Below are 6106 nucleotides of genomic sequence, written 5' to 3'. Positions count from 1 at the left end.
CCTTTGCTTCAGACCTCCCACTTCATTAAGCTGGGATTTAGCCACAACATCCCATTCATTTAGTAGCACAGGAAGGCAGAGTAGTCATGAATCCCTGACACGTGTTCATGACCTCCAGGTTGAAAACAGCTGCTCTATGAAATCCTATTTGACTGATCACAAACACCTATATAAAAAGATATTTCCTATTAAATTCTATAGGGCTTTTCCATATGGGAAGGACAAACTAAATACAAAAAGGTTTTCCTGTGCTGTAATATTGCTTTCCATTGCCAGCTTGATTTGGCTCAACCATCCTAGGGAGGACCATCCTAGGGTAAAGGTAGTGTGGAGCACAGATAGAATCATAGAATATCAGGGTTGGAAGGGACCTCAGGAGGTCATATAGTCCAACCCCCTGCTCAAAGCAGGACCAACACTAGCTAAATCATCCCAGCAAGGGCTTTGTCAAGCCTGACCTTAAAAACCTCTAAGGAAGGAGATTCCACCACTTCCCTAGGTAACCCATTCCACTGCTTCACCACCCTCCTGGTGAAAAAAGTTTTTCCAAATATCCAACTTAAACCTCCGTCACTGCAATTTGAGACCATTACTCTGTCACTAGGTTGCCTCCCTCATTCAGTAAGGGACCCACACTTTCCTTGACTTTCTTCTTGTTGCTAACATACCTGAAGAAACCCTTCTTGTTACTCTTAACATCTCTTGCTAGCTGCAACTTCGAGTGTGATTTGGCCTTCCTGATTTCACTCCTGCACAGAGGTGCTTATGCCACTCACTCCCACTCACTGCTAGCATAGGAGGAAAAGGGGGTAAGATCCTACACTATGCAGATATTTGGCTTTATTTTTGGTCCCCGGTGGCAGCTAAGGGTAAATTAGAGCCATCCTCAAGCTGCTCTAACATGGTGCAGGGGGGCCGGCTCTGAACAACAAAGCAGTCACAGGATCAGAGGGGAAGGATTAGCTTCTAGCCCCCTTCTCATGCATACTCCTTTTCTGCACTCTGTGAAATTTAGCTGCACTCCAAGAACTGTCCCTATGTGTTAAAAATAATATTTTAACAACACAGCAGAGGGCAATCACAGACAGGCTACTATCTGGAAACATCCATGAAGATGCAAAATAACTTGCTCAGTAAACCTGGACATTTAATAATGTAAAGTTTTCACCATTAAGCAGGAAAGTGAGCTGACAAGAATGCACACAAAGTTATCAGATACCTGAGCACAATCTATGCCCAACTCAACCAGTGGAGATCTAGTCTATGCAAAAAACAATTATATGTTAATGCAATGTTAATCTAGAGATTTAAAATAAATTCAGCATTTAAAATGATTGAAGTTCACACAACAACCTTAAAACTACATGCTATGCCTCTTCTATGCACAAAGATACTATCCTGCATTTCCTTCCCTTATGTACCAGAATGAGGTCTTTTTATACCTGCTTCCCTCACAAATAGGCTCCTCTGGACTGTATGGAGCACTGCCTCAGCTGCTGTTAAACATAGCTCAGTTGAAATCTACCAAGCAATGACAATTTACACCTGTTGAGGCTCTGTCTCCCAGTATCTCCCTGCTTTCCCCCACACCCCTCCTTTCTCTTCCCCAAAGCCCCTCCTACTCCTAATTAAATACACTGTAGTTCTATGTATGTCTTTCACTCTCCATTAATCAAAAATGCTAGGAGCGCCACATTACAAGTGTGCTCCTAGGCTGGTTTCCTACAGTGCTACAAATGGCCTCATTCCAATACCTGGCCGCTATTATTTGAACTTCCACTCCCCTGGTTAAGTGTAGAGTAGAAAAATGAGATTAGCTTAAACAAAATTCCTTCCAGCAGATCTACCCTCAGCAGCAAAGAGGTTATAATTAGAGCAAATTTATGCAGCAGGAGTGCCAGATATAAAGTGATGTGCTATATGGAGGTATACAGTATAGGAATTCAATATTACATTTGTTATTAAGGAAAAACCAGTACTGAGTCCTCATATTTTTAGGAACACTCAACACTTTACAGGCCAACAGAGAACTGCCTGGACCAAAGATGCATGTACAATCATAGCAGTAAGATATAAATCAGCATGTGTCTCATAATCTAGACTCTAAGGGCCACATTTGCCGCTAATAAAAGTTTTACACTGGAGTAATTCCAATAATTATATTCCAGTTACTCCTGATTTACACTAGCCTAACAAGATCCAACTGTACTAAGTTTGTCCAGTTCTTAAGTACAGCAGTGTACAGAGAATGACAGATTTCAAATTACTTGAGTTACAGCTGCCTTTGGGAAGTTTGCTTTTTACGAAAACCCTCAGCCTAATTTTACTTCAGATTTGTCACTGCCTTGACCCTACTATTTGACAACTTAGTCACCAGAGATATCAGCTAATTAAAAAATCAGACAGGCATTAATTTGTTCCCTTTAAGACTACTTTTATTCCTGCATTTCATTAAATTAATATTTAAATATCAAAGTATAACTCGCCCATCATAATATCCATACATTGTCTCAACTTTCAAAAGGATTATCTAGAAAGTCCAACAGGGAAAAACCCAACCCACAAGTTGAGATCAGGATCCTGTGTTCTGGTTTTGGGTCATTTGCTTCTGTCTTCTGCTTTGTCAGGCTGGTCTTCCAACTGGAAATAGCCAGCATATTGCTGCTTCTCTATGACATGTGATTTTTCAAAAATTTTCATAGGAAAGCTGTCCTCCCTTGACTATCGCTAAAAAGAGAAGGGCAGACTTCAGAATTGTGTGTTAGGTAGAGGAAGCAGCTTCTTAATTATGTCTTTGTATTGATCTCCTGGGAATTTCCTAGGGAGAATTCTGGGGATTCTCCCTAGAATTATTCATAGGAGAGTTGTAAGATACATACTTTGTATTTACTTTTAGAGATGACTCCAGGCTACAAAATTTGGATCCTGATTCAGAACTGAATTTCCCCAAAGTTTAATGTTGTCCAAATCTGGAGTTTTTCTTCAGGCTCAACCAACTCTCCTTACAATGTTTTTATTATACCAATTCTAATTTTATTTTTTTCCCCTTTTATGCCTTTCTGTTTAGCTTGATTTAGGATTGTTGAGCCTGAGCAGCTATATGCAATAAAACAATGTGACTGTTGTCCTTGACTAAACTGATCATCAAACAACAATAAAGTGGATAAATGTATTTGAACTCAGATTACATTATACAATCGCTATATTTTTCACTAGGACAGTTGCTAACCCTGGTTAAGTTTTCTTCAGGATTTTATATACATCATTGTGATCTTTCCTAAGTGTTTTTTTTTAATCTATATAGGCCAAGTCTTGTTAATCTTTCCTCATAACTCAGCCTCTGAAAAAACGATGCCTTTATGAGCAATTAAAAAAACTGAATGAATGTCATCCTGTAAAATCAATTTTACTATGAAGCTGATGACGTTAGCACAGTTTAACAGCTGTAAAGGTGGATTCAAGGGTAAGTGATTATTTAATATTTTAGAATACAGAATACTGATGTACAGCACAAAGTGAAAAACTAAATCTAAAATTGCTACATATGGAAATGAGTGATGCTGAATACACCACCATTTGAGGTTTTTTTCTTGATTAAACACATACTTTGAAGCAGAGTAAATCACCTATTTTCTAAGATCCTCAAAATTTCATGGATAGTCTAATCAATTACAGAGAGAGGGTTATGCATTGCAAATTTATCCATACATTGAAGGCTATATCCTATATCATTGGAGTTATACCAGAGGTCTACAGTTAAACACATAAGAGATACACAAATGCAAAACAGCTAAATAAGTGACACTTGGCATACAGCATTCTATGTAGATAATGCTCATCATAACTCCCATGCAATTACACACCTGTTTTACTCTGCCACACATACTAGAACTCAAAGTTCACCTTAAATCTTTGGTCTCATGTCTGATTTTGTCTCCTACTGTATAGGTAGAGGGTGGGGCCAATCATCCCGTTTGGAATTTAAAAAAATACTGGAGAAAGGTAAAGGTGGAGGGAAATTTATAATATTATCCTCTCAAATCCACAAAAATTTACAATGTGACCAGTACACTAGGTGTGGTTTCATTAATATTGGAAGTTCCATATAAGGAAGAGACAACATTTACCTAAATGCTATTAAAGAACTTATTTACAGTATGACTCCTAGACAATCAGCACACACTGTAACCATTACAATCATCTCAGACATGAAAGGTTTCTATTATGCATAATGCAAAGATAATATCCGTAGTAACTAGTGGCCTCAAAAGAAGCAGGTAAAAACAATACAAATGTGGAAGGGGCAAGTCTGAGAAAGCAGGCAAGAAATCAAAGAAAAATAATACCGGTAAAGCTTTGAGGTAAATCATAGATGTATGAGAAGATAAGGTGCAGCTGATGCAGGGGTAGATAGACTTCTTTTATATGGACTAAATTGTCAGAAGTGATTTTTGGTGTCAATTTTTGAGTGCCCAACCTGAGAAATGTGAATGCTAATGATGAGATATATTATATATTTTTGTTACTTGGTCTTATTATGAGAAGGTTGGATATAACTTCAACTTTTTTGTAAGATATGAGCCATGCATTAGATGGGACAATCACATCTTCTGTTACTCATATTTTGTGATTATAAATTAAACCTAGATTGGTAGAGTTCAAGACCAGAAGTGACCATTGTGATCATCTACTTTGACCTCCTGTAAAACAGGCCATAGAACTTCCCTGAAATAATTCCTAAAACGTATCTTTAAGAAAAACACCCAATCTTGATTTTAAAATGGTCAGTGATGAAGAATCCACCACGATTCGTGGTAAGTTGTCCCAATGGTCCATTACTCTCACTGTTAAAAAATGTATGCCTTATTTCCAGTCTGAATTTGTCTAGCTTCAACTTCCAACCTTTGGATGGTGTTATACCTTTCTCTGCTAGATTGAAAAGAGCCTATCTTCAAATATTTGTTCTCCAAGTAAGTTCTTATAGGCTGTGATCAAGTTACCTCTTAACCTTCTCTTTGTTAAATTAAATAGATTAATCTAACACTATAAGGAAGCTTTTCTAATCCTTTAATCATTCTTATGGCTCTTCTCTGAACCCTCTCCCATTTATTAATATCCTTCTTGATTTATGGATAGTAGAATTGGACACAATATTCCAGCAATGGTTGCACCAGTGCCAAACACAGAGGTTAAATAACCTTCTACTCCTACCTGAGATTCCCATTTATGCATCCCAGGATTACATTAGGGTTTTTGGCCATAGCATCATACTGGGAGCTCACATACTGATTATCCACCACAACACCCAAATCTTTTTCAGAGGATTCTTTTTGTTCCCAATAAACTTTAAAAACTCCATATTGTCCTTAAATCTGCTGGTTATAGATTTTTTTTCCTTGTGTCCCTTTGCTTCCCTTATCACTTTTCTATAATTCCTAGCTTCTGATTTATATTCATTACTATGAACTTCCCCTTTCTTCTGTGTCAATGTGCACGTATCTTTTATAGTTACCTTCACTCCCCTTCTAATCCAGCTCAGTTTATTAACCAGTACAGCCTTCTTCCTCGATTGTGGGATTGTGACTTTTTGAGCATTTAGTAAAGTGTTCTTAAACAATTCCCAATTATTATTCTCATTTTTATGATTAAATTCTTCCTTCCAGCTCATTTGGCTTGTAATTGTTTTCAGCTTTGTGAAATTGGCCCTATTAAAGCGTATATATATATATATATATATATATATATATATATATATATATATATATATATATATATATATATATATATATATATATATATACACACACACATACACACACATACACACACACACTATTGGCTTGGACTTAATTCTGTTTGAACATTATAAATGTGATCAAGTAAGGATCACTTGTACGTAAGCTACCATTATTTTTTAGTTCTGTGATCCATTCCTCTTTTTCTGTCAAGATTAGGTCTAACATAGAAACACACACATGCACACCATGTTGGATGATATACTTTTTGAGTTAGGAAATCATCATCTATAAATATTTAAAAAGTCTCAGGATGTTTTAGTACTGGCTGTATGAGACCTTCAGCATGTGTCACTCAAATTGAAATATGT

General features: G+C 36.9%; 1 long non-coding RNA gene across 1 annotated transcript in view; it reads right to left on the bottom strand.

Moving 5' to 3' along the window:
- Positions 1–2427: 2427 nt before the first annotated feature.
- Positions 2428–6106, bottom strand: part of LOC120406598 — a 128243-nt gene continuing 124564 nt past the window's right edge. Inside the window, exon 5 of the long non-coding RNA XR_005599386.1 lies at positions 2428–2727. This is a non-coding gene — a long non-coding RNA (uncharacterized LOC120406598). The remainder of the gene's footprint in view (positions 2728–6106) is intronic.

This window comes from Mauremys reevesii, linkage group 5 (assembly GCF_016161935.1).
Source record: "Mauremys reevesii isolate NIE-2019 linkage group 5, ASM1616193v1, whole genome shotgun sequence".
Taxonomy (NCBI): domain Eukaryota; kingdom Metazoa; phylum Chordata; order Testudines; family Geoemydidae; genus Mauremys; species Mauremys reevesii.
This window is presented reverse-complemented; position numbering and strand designations above follow the sequence as displayed.